Below are 12165 nucleotides of genomic sequence, written 5' to 3'. Positions count from 1 at the left end.
CGCACGCAACAATAACTCCAGTAATTGATCATGACAAGGGGCGCGCACCCAATGAAAATCTGAAAGACATATACAGTGACTAGGACCAAAACATATGCACAAGGATTGGAAACCTGAGTATGCAAGACAATGATGTTGACCAATCACCGACCTAGAACACAACATTGGGTCAAGGATAATCATGATAAACCTGTGGGGGAAAAGTATAGCTAAGAGTCATGATAGATAACAGAGCGATAGTCTCTTACACATGGCACCTGTTTGCCAGGTTTTCACCATGGTACTTGCCCAAAGTGCCTGTTTGCCAGGTTTTCACTAGAGGGCGAATTATTTTTCTTTACTTTTGTTCTTTTCACTTTTTTCACTTTTTTTGATTTTTTTGTGTTTTTGAGTTATTTTTATTTTTATTTTTCTTTTGTATTTTTTCAGGATCATATTTGAAGAACTGCTGACAGAAAAAATATGCCCAGTACTTTCGAAGGTGAATGCTATTTATAGGATCGGACAGAGGTTCACCATCTGGGGTTGCAAGCTAATATGCCCCCGAGCCATAGGCTGTAGTAACTATGAAAGGTCCAACCCAATTAGGCTCAAACTTTCCTCTGATGATGTTAGTAGATTGTGTATTCTTTGGGTTCGCCTTGAGGACCAAATCTCTCACTTTGAAGTGTCACCCTTTGACCTTCTTATTATAAGAGCGACGGAGACGGTTTTGATATGCTTGCAAATGTGTCAGGGTTGTCTGACGTTGCTCATCTAACATCTCAAGCTAATGCAACTGAGAAACTTTGTACGTCTCATCATCAATCAAATGTTGCAGGGAAACACGCAAAGAGGGAATTTCCACTTCCAAGGGTAAAATGGCTTCTGCACCATACACCAAGGAATAAGGTGTTGTGCCAGTAGGTGTGCGGATGGAAGTGCGATAAGCCCATAGTGCTGGATTCAACTATACATGCCAATCTCGACCAGTGTCATTGATAACCTTTTTCAGGATCTTAATGATGGTTTTATTGGATGCTTCGGCTTGACCATTACTTTGTGGATAGTAAGGACTGGAGAAATGGTGTTGGATGCGAAACTTTTCACAGAGTTCCTTGACATCTTTATTTTTGAATGGACAACCATTATCTGTGACTATTGCAAGGGGAACCCCATATCTGCATATGATATAATTCAGTAGAAACTTTGAAATTTGAACACCAGTGATATAGGTCATAGGGATAGCCTCGATCCATTTGGTAAAGTATTTTGTGGTTGTGATGATGAATTTGTGTCCGTTTGCAGATGTCAGGTGAATCTTGCCAATAAGATCCAATCCCCATTGAGAAAAGGGCCACGAAGATATGACGGAGTGAAGTTCTTGGGTTGGCACCTAAATGTAATTTCTGTGTATTTGACATTTGTAGCATTTCTTGACAAAATCATGAGCATCCTTTTCCATAGTGGGCCAATAATATCCAGCACGCACCAAATTTTTAGCTAGACTCAGACCATTGAAATGGCCCCCACATATACCATCATGAACCTCGCGTAAAACTGTTTGTGCCTCATTAGAATCCAAACACCTGAGGAGGGTGTGGTCAAAGGAACGATGGTAAAGGGTGTCTGCAATGATGACATATTTGGCAGTTTGGCGTATGAAGGCTCGACGTTGGTTAGAAGAAAGGTTAGGTGGTAAGGTGTGGGCTGTCAAATACCGATAGATGTCATTGTACCATGGGGAATTAGGACCAACAAGAACACACATCACATCTACTGTTGAAATTTCAAAAGAAGGGACAAGCAACTGTTCGACCAAAAATTCACATCTGTCCATATTGTGGGGCATATTTAACATGGAAGCAATAGTTGCCATAGCATCTACTGACTTGTTTTGTATTCTTAGAACTTGACTGAAATGGATATCAGTAAATTTTGTCTTGAAGAAATCCACCATATGCTTGTAGGGAAGAAGCTTTTCATCCTTCATTTCATAGTCATCATTCACTTGACAGATGACTAACTGGGAATCTCCATAGACTTGCAAATGTGTAATGTTCCATTGGATTGCTACTCGAAGTCCTGTAACCAAAGCCTCGTATTTTGCAATATTATTGGTGCAATCAAAAGTTATTCTATGGGATTTAGGAATAGCATCACCTTGAGGGGTGACAAACAATATACCTGCTACCGAGCCAAATTTGGTATGGGATCCATCAAAATATAATTTCCATTCATTAGAAGATGTGACAGCAAAGACTAATTCATCTGGAAAATCAGTCAACATTGGATGATCATCATGAATAGGTGCCTCTGCAAGTTGATCCACTATGATTTGTCCTTTTATTGCCTTTCTCTCAATGTACTCAATATCAAACTCACTTAGGATCATAACCCACTTTGCCAGGCGACCTGTCAAAGCTGCCCTGCTAAGCAAGTATTTCAAGGGATCAATTTTTGCAACTAGCAATGTCTGATGATTTAACATATAGTGTTGAAGCTTTTGTGTTGCAAATACCACTGCTAAACATGCCCGTTCAATAGTTGAATAATTCAGTTCATAGCCCACTAGTGTCCGATTGATATAATAAATAGCCCGTTCTTTGCCTTTCTCATCCTGTTGCGCCAAGAGAACTCCCAGTGTCATTTCAGCTGCAGAGATATACAATATGAATGGCTTCCCTGCTATAGGAGGCATTAGAATAGGTGGCAACATCAGATAATCCTTGAGAGTTTGAAATGTTGATTGACATTGCTCAGTCCATTTAAAAGTGACACCTTTATGCAATAAATGTTGGAAGGGATGACATTTGTCCACCAATTGAGCTATAAATTGGCGGATTGACTATAGCTTCCCTTGCAGACTTCTTAGTTGATGGATATTGGAAGGAGGAGGCATATCCATTATTTCTTTAACTTTTTCGGGTCTACTTCAATGCCTCTGTGAGAAACAATGTACCCTAATAATTTGCCAGCTGTAACACCAAAGACACATTTCTTTGGGTTGAGTCTGAGCTTGTAGGTTTCCATTCGACCAAAAATTGGGCCAAGGATGGCTAGATGATTATCTCTTGTGATGGATTTGCATAGTAGGTCATCAACATAGTCTTCCATCAAAGTATGCATAAAATCATGGAAAATTGTTGTCATAGCTCTTTGATATGTTGCTCCAACATTTTTAAGGACAAAAGGCATCACATTCCAGTAGTAGGTACCCCAAACACATGTGAATGCATTCTTATGTTGATCTTCAGGAGCAATGTGAATTTGATTATATCCGGAAAAACCATCCATCAATGATAGCATCTCATATCCGGCAATCATGTCAACTATGATGTCTGTATTCGGTAGTGGAAAGTCATCTTTAGGGCGTGCTTTATTGAGATCCCTAAAATCCATACAGATTCTTATGCCCCCAATTACTTTGCTAATTGGTACCAAATTTGAAATCCAATCTGCATAATCAATTGGTCTGATAAAGCCCACATCTAATAATTTTTTTGAGTTCTACTTTAACTAAGAGAGCCACCTGGGGATGCATCTTTCTAAGTTTTTGTTTGACGGGCTTGGCATCTGATTTTAATGGCAAGTGATGAAAGACTAATTCTGGATCAAGGCTGGGCATATCTGCATAAGACCATGCAAAACTAATCTTCTTCTCAAGAAAGAAATTGACAAAATCTATCTTTTCTTGTTTTGATAGAGAAGCAATGAAATGAATGACCTTAGGGTTGTCAAGTGTACCCAAATTTATTTCTTTAGTCATTTCCACAAGCAATGTTGATTTATCCTGACTTGATGAGGGTATATCCAATCTTCCACCTTTGGGCACCTCAGAGAGGTTTTCACCCGCAGGTACGTCTTGTATTTTTACTTTTCTGTGGTCAGAGAGTGCCTTACGGTTTTCACTCAAAGACCCATTCTTTTGATTTTTTACTTTTTCTTTTTCTTTTTCATTTTTATGACTAGAAGATGGAGTTGACTCCCCAAAATATGTTGTGGAATCTAAATCAATAGCAAACCTTGCCTTATGATCACCTCGTGGTATGCCTTCCCGTAGTCCAAGGAATTCTGCAATGGCTTCATCATTTTGAAAACAATCCAATTTGAGTGGTTCTTGTTGGTCATGTTGGATAAGTTGTGGATAGACAAGGGGCATGTCAGCATTGGTTTCAAGGAGAGTTAGGGCTGAGATGGTAAGAATAGAAATGTCCATGGTATCACTATCTGAATTGCTCATATCTGATTTGGAGCTTGGATCCTAGAATGACTCTATCCAAGCATTAGGACACATTTGGGGAGGGGAATTTATTTCATGTTTGTCTTCCATGGGCAAATCATCAGGGTCAAGGAAAACATTTTCAAGGGCATAGGAGCTAGAAGAAAAAGAACTCCACTCCCATTCATTGGAATCAGTTTCAGGTTGGGTATCCTTAGGTGTTGTTTCATCATCAGAGTCACGCCCCTTTCTACACGTGGTCACTTTGGTAGATGAGTTTCCAATTCGCAATGGTACAAATCCTAACCCTAAAGTTGGATGTCATATCTGAGGTATAATAGGTTCTAATCTTCCTTTCTTGTCAGGGCCCAAACCACTACAGCCATCATATCCCTTTTTCTGTAGTATAGTAAACCATTTTCCATACCACTCCATTGGCAACTTGACAGGTGGTGTATTAGTTTGATCCTTATAAAGCCAATCTATTACATCATCATCCAAAGTTTCCTTGTTAAGTTCACCCCATTTTGTAAATGTAGTGGGGGGCTAATATTGAATGACTATCTTAGGTTCCTTTTGCAACAAATGTGGTTTGCATGTGATTTTGGAGATATTGGTAAATTCCCAATGAGGAATGTTTGATCCATTGAATACTCTCTGCATCCTTGGTCCTGTATCTTCAATTTTCCTTTGACAACATCTAACAACTCATTAGGATCCACATAATTATGTGAGTGGGCCTCTCTATTGACCGGGACTTGTTGCTGTAGGGAATCCTTTAGATTAGCACAAAATTGAAATGGATTACGATCTCCTAGAATTGTTATCTCAGTCCCATTGTAAGGATATTTTAAACACTGATGATAAGTAGATGGAACTGCTTTCATTGCGTGGATCCATGGATGGCCAAGAATCATATTGTAAGGGAGATTGAGGTCTAGGACCTACAGGAAAGTGTTTTCTATCACTGGACCAACTCTGATAGGCAATGAAATTACCCCTTTAGATGGGCGCTCAGCATCATCATATGCTTTGATTGTTATTCTTCTGGAAGAATCAATGTCATTTTCTGTATAACCAAGACCAATGACTACTCTCAAGGTACAGATGTTAAGACCTGCTCCACCATCTATCAAGACTCGTTAGATCTTGCAATTATGGACAAAGACTTCTAGATGTAAAGGATCATTATGAGGGAGCTTATCAGGGGAAATATCGTTATCAGAAAAGGCAACGTGTTGGGAAATAGCTAGATGTCCAATTCGGGCTTGAAACTGGTCAACATCAATGTCTGTCAGGACAATGGACTCAGTTAAAGCTTTATCTAGGACTGTTCGATGCATAGGGGACATTTTCAACAACTCAAGAATTGATATTTGTGCAGGTGTCTTCCCCAAATGATCTAGGAGATTATACTGACTTGTAGGAGTTGATTTGGGAGGAATTGCAGGAGCTCCTTTCAGGACTATTTTGCATCAACGAGTGGCGACTGCGCAAGAAGGATCTTGTCCCTTTATTCTTATGGTGGAAACATACTCATTTGATGCTCAAAAATAATTGATGACATTGTTATAACCATTATTTGCATAATTAAGATTCGCTATTTGGGTAGAGTTTGAAGAAGATGCTTTACCCTTGTCATGATCAAGCAAAGGAGTTTTGAAAATTGTATGATCAGTGTTAGAGGTCGCGTTGGGCAGGTCTACCTCAATTACTCCTTGATCTAACAAGTCTTGAATCATATGTTTCAATTGAAAACACGATGCGGTTTTATGTCCTTTTGACCGATGGTATTCACAATATGCATTAACATTCCACCAATGCGGCTTTACCAATGGTTCTTCCTTGACATCTGGTAACTTGATAAAATTTGCTTGTATTAATTGTTTCATTACTGACTCAATAGGCTCTCCCAATGGCGTAAACTGTCGAGGGGGCCCATCCCTTGATCTGAAAGGTTTTCATTGCTGGTTTTGTTGCTGACCTTGTTGTTGATTATACTGTTGGTATTGCGGCTGTTGAGTAACATTGCTTGCTTGTGTCTAATTTTGTTGCATAGCCGACACATTAGGAGCACTCAATTTCTTTATCATGAATGTGGGTTGATTTGCATTCACTACTCTTGCATCGACAACTCCATCATTAGTGACATTCTTGTTTTTGTACCAAAATCTATTTTTCTCCCCTGAATTGTTTGTGTTATCACTATCTTTGTTGAGTTTAATGAGTCCCTTAGCTACAAGAGTAGTTTCAATGTTCATCCCTTTCTTAATGAGCTTCTCAATGGTGCTAGGACTTTTCAATTTGAGCTCATACATCATTTCTGGGACCAAATTTTGAATGAATAAGTTCACTTGTTGTTCTTCAGGTATATCTAGGGAAGAACAACTATACAAGCTTCACCATCTTTGTAAGAAAGTTACTAATGGTTCACCTTGCTTTTGCTTGGTGTTGCATAAATCTGACATGGTCACTTCACTGTCAATGTTGAATGCGAAGTGGGATATAAACTTTTGAGCTAATTCCAACCATGTTTTATGTTCCCTAGCAAATGTGAATACCAATCCATGGCTTGTCCTATGAGACTATGTGCGAATAAGTGCATCAAATATGTTTCCTCATAGCTCACTTCAGTACATGCTGCAAAAAATGTTCGAATATGGTCTTTTGGATTGCCGTTCCCTTTATATTTCTCAAAATTAGGTGCCTCAAAATGCTTAGGAAAGGGAGGGATGTACAAGCTCTTGTCAAATGGATTAGGACATAAATCTTGATCTATGTATAATTTCTTTGTCCCTTTAGTTTCCAATGCGTCAACTTGTCGTTGCAATTTCTCAAGCTGTTGTGCAAATGTGTCAGGTAGCGAAGATTTTGGAAGTTCATCATTCATTCTTGGGTGTACTCTTTGTCGATACATCCTACTCTCCATTGGCTATTGACGCTCTGAAATTGTTGTCTTTGGTGTCTCTGGCATATAAAGGTCTTGATACAGCTCTTGTTGCTGTGGTTGTGCCATGTCTTGACATTGACCCTTTTGTTGTGCTTCTTGTGGTGGGATCATCATTTGTAGTCTTGGTTGATATGGCAGTTGAGGGTGTTGTTGATATTGCATGGACATCAGTTGTGGTTGTGATGTATGATAACTTGTTTTTCCTGGCCCATATTGAGGCACATGTTGTTGTTGATGTTGACGAATCAAAATTTGCTGACTTTGTGCCAACTATTGTTGTCCTGATGTAAATCCCATCATTTGTAAAAAACTTTGTTTGGGAGGTTTCTGTTGTTTCTCCTTGAGATGGGGGATGGCACTTGCATTGACTTGCTGTGTTGTTTGTCCAATCCATTGTGGTAGTTGCAAGTTTGAATTAACTTGTAATGGTGCAGAAGACACTGCAATGTGTTGTTGTATGCAATATTGTTGTTGTTGTGCATTGCTTGCTTGCGCATTTGATTGTGCCTTTTGTGCATTTCTCAATTGTTGCAGCACTTGTTGTTGGTGCACACCACTATTTGTGGCTCTTTGTGTTGCTACTATCAAAGGATCTGTCACAATATTTTGCATAACGGGTACTTGAGTATTTGCCAAACATTTTGAACTTGATGGGACATAGAAACTTTGTTGCATTGTAGGATTGTTTTGAACATTAGTAAGATCAGGTATTCCAGTCGTAAAGCTTTCGTGCATCTTAGATTTTGATCCACTGGCAATTATTCGAGGAATCATTTCTTTTTGAGGGACAGCTATCAACATTTGTGTGGCCATCATTTGATCTTGTTCTAAAGGTGTTGTATTAAATAATGGATTGTTTATTGTTTCGAATGTTGACTTTTGTGGGATAGTCACTGTCAAAGTTTTTGAAGCACACTTACTCATCAAGGTGGGTTGAGGTTCTTGTTGCACAGTTTCTTCATTTGGATGTGGAGAGAGACTTAACAACTCACCGCCTTGTTGTTTTTGCACATTAATCTGCTCATTTGAGGAGGTCACATTACTCATCATATCGAGATATTTTTGTGGAAACATCTTAAAGACCTTGTTCAACAATTTATCCATCTTTTTTGTCAACTTTGGATCTTTAAGGAACATATCAATATCATCAGAAGCATCAGAATCTGATGAAGAATCTGGTAAAACATTTGGATTTATTTCTTGTTGAATGCCTTGATCTGAACCAAATCCTTGTGAAAGAGTTTGTTCCTCATGTAATGTTTGAGTTTGAATTTCATGTTGCAGGTTCAGTTGATTCCAGTCAAAAGGTACATTTTCCCTTGGTGTTGGTGGAACACTTCCATATCCCGGTTTCATGGGTACAAACACTGGCTCATATAACGGAGGTGGTCCAAGTTGAACCTATATATGGTGAAAATGGATAATAATAATAACAATATTGAAAGGCTAAATAGATTCAACCACAAAACCCTAGCCTAACAATCAACAAAGATCCACCATAACATATGAAGATTACCTAAGACAATGCAAATCACATGAAATCACAAAGATTATACCATCACATGTCCAATAGGGTTTTGATCTCCATTCTTCCTATCTCCATTGATCTTGCTTAATATATTTGCTCTCAAATTTTATATGCACAAGAGCTCAACAAAGAACGGAATGTGGTTGCAAGTAGGATCGTAGTGTAGTCAAGTCTTCAAGATTGTCGATTAGGGTTTGATAATGAAGGAAACATCTTCTTAAATAGAAGACACAATATGAAATGGAGGGATAAGATTGAGAGGTGTAAAAGGAGGTCGGCTATGATTAGAGGGTAGGTAGAAGAAATAATAAAATAATGAGAGGGGTAGGTAGTGTATGAATTAAGAGATGAATGACATGTGTCATAGGTGGAAAAGGCTAATGAATTAATTAAATAAATAAAGATTTATTTAATTAATAGAAGAAGTAGGATAATTAAATAAATAAGATATTTATTTAATTTAGGAAAATGATAATTTAAATAAATAAATGTATTTATTTAAATGAGAAATAAGGCGAGAAGAGGATAAATGAATTAATTAAATAAATAAAGATTTATTTAATTAATAGAAGAATTAATCTTAGATAATTAAATAAATAAAATATTTATTTAGTTAGACTGGACAATTTTGGGTGTCTACATTTTGCCCCTCTTTGAGACAATGCGGCTTGTCGTGTTGTTTCAAAGAAGATAAGATGAACTGATACAGAGTTGCCCCAGAATGGGAATGATATGCCCCCTCGAGAGATTGGATGAAAATGTCTGAAAAGATTGCAGACAATCTCTCGATAAGATAGAAAGGCTAGAATGGATTGACCGGATAAAGTGACAGAGTCATGGGATGAGGAAGACTGACTCGAGAAATGAAGGCTAAGGCTAGGGTAGGCTATAAGATAGACCACGGGCAAAAGACATCCTCATTGTCATCTACACCATCACGAGATCAAAGTGCAGAGAGAGAAAAGAGCAGGAGCAGTCAGCAGCGATGGCTTTGGTTCATAGATTCGACCGCATTCGCCGATTCTAGAGGCCAGCAGAGGCAGGAGAGCCGGTAAGTACCACCAAACCTCCTCGTACTTTGATGCATTTATTGTTGTCATTAATGCATGCTAGTTAGAGCAATAAATGCGCTTAGGAATAGGGTACAAAAAAGTTTGAAATCGTGCAACCGTGTCTGCGTCGGTGTCAGGTGCATCTGTGTCCGACAGGTGCGTCTATGTCGGTGCCAGGAACGTCTGTGTCTGGAACTGCGTCTATGTCAAATACGGGCGCGTTTATGTCATGCAAAGGCGTTTGTGATGTGCAGGGGCGTCTGCATTTCAAAGTCGCGTTTATGAAAAGTATAGTCACATTTATGTCATACAGGCACGTCTGTGTTGTTCAGGCACGTCTGTGCAGTCTGTAGGCGCGTTTGTGAGTTAAAAGCGCGTTTATGTCCGAAAATGCAAGGTTGCGTCTTCTAGGTCAAATCGGCAGTTCTATGATGAACATACGCTGTCAATTAGATAAGCTGCTGAGAGGATACACTCAAGCAGGTCCTCTAGGAAGACTAGGATAGATCAAGGCACTTTGTGATGAACAGTGAGCACCAAGATAGAGTACTTTGTGATGAACAGGGAGTACCCAAAGTATGAACAACACTTTGTGATGAACAGGGAGTGCAAATGTGAGTAACACTTTGTGATGAACAGTGAGTGTCACACACGTAGTACTTTGTGATGAACAGGGAGTACTACTAGGATAGAAGCAACACTTTGTGATGAACAGTGAGTGTCACTAGGATAGATAACCATATGCATTTAGATAAAAAAGTAGCATTTTGTGATGAACAGTGAATGCCACTATAACTGACATGATTGATTTGCTTGACTGCAGGAGTACTTGCCTATGCTGGAGTCACGGGAGAGATTCCCGTTGACGCAGAGATTGCGACCTGAGCTGACCTTCGAGAACAGAGTTGCTATTGAGGCTATGGGTCTGAGATATATTTTGTATGTGCCTGAGTTTCGGGCAAACATGGGACTGTTGACTGCACTTGCCGAGAGATGGCATTCTGAGACATGCACTTTCCATTTGCCAATGGGTGAGATGACAGTCACCCTTGAGGATGTCTACAGGATTCTGCATATACCAATTGATGGAGATTTGATTCCATATGATCGAGATGGTGACAGAGAGGCATTGAGACGGGTGTTCCAGGATCCCGGACTGGAGATGAGGGCTGGTCATGTGGCATAGGACACCATGACAGCCACAGGGTTAGCATTGCCAGCTGTGATCGGAGGAGCTATCAATGGGTTCTTGTGTTCGGATAGGGCAACATGGGGATTGGCAGTGGGCTGGGGCAGAGCACTGGAGACACTGGTGACGCAGCACACCAGATATGCTTGGGGACCATGTGTGTTGGCCCACCTGTACTATGAGCTTCACCAGTTTGTCTATCACGGGTCAGTGGGATTGGGTTGCGAGGTGACACTATTGCAGGTTTGGGCCTATGAGCATCTGCCAGTGACGAGGCTGATACACTTCTGAGGCAGGGGACATGGACGCAGTTTTGTGTATTTATATGACATGATCACCTCGCAGTCGCGGATTGGCAGGTTAGAGCATTGGCGGCGGGTGCTGGATGATATCAATGTGGTCATCTGGAGACCGTATCTAGGATGCAAGGAGTGGGAGGATGATGCAGTGGAGCTTCCCTGCACCTTCCGGAGTAGGTACCTGATTGGGCGGATGCCCTATGTATTAGAGAGGCAGCTTGTGGACAGTGTATGCAGGCAGTATGGCAGGATCCAGAGGATGCCACGGGGCTCAGGTATGTATGCTCGTACAGTTAGGGATTAGGCGTAGTTTGGGCCTCTACTATCATATGATCAGGTGGTCACACAGCTGGCAGAGATGGTACCATTACCCTGGGACATGTGGCCAGAGGTCGACGATGCTGTGATGGATGCTGAGTATTTAGCATATTGGGCGGAGCATCCATTCCCACGACTGACAGATCTAGGGGAGCTGTTGGATGGAGATGGAGGTGGGGACGATGATGATGATGGTGGAGGTGATGGGGGTAGAGGCTGACGGAGGCGGAGGGGAGTAGTTGGGGAGAGGAGGGTTGCACCTCGGAGAGAGGGTGGAGAGGAGCGGTAGGCTCGGGTGGTGAGGGGTCGCGGCGGATTGCCCCTATAGATACCAGCAGCACAGGGTCCCAGGCAGGTACAGAGATAGGGACAGGTACAGGGATAGGTGCCAGTACGGGTACAGGTACAGGGATAGGCACCCACTCGCAGAGGAGGAGCCACAAGCAGAGGCAGAGGGTGGGGATCCAGAGGAGGATGAGCTGATTGAGCTCAGGGAGATCTGCCAGGGCTAGGCAGATGAGATACAGGAGTTGGAGAGGGAGAGAGATCGACTCAGGATGAGGCTCAGGGATACTGAGCAGGAGAGAGATCAGGTGATTCAGCGCTACACAGAGGCTGAGACAGCGCT

This window comes from Cryptomeria japonica, chromosome 7 (genome assembly GCF_030272615.1).
Source record: "Cryptomeria japonica chromosome 7, Sugi_1.0, whole genome shotgun sequence".
NCBI lineage: Eukaryota > Viridiplantae > Streptophyta > Pinopsida > Cupressales > Cupressaceae > Cryptomeria > Cryptomeria japonica.
This window is presented reverse-complemented; position numbering follows the sequence as displayed.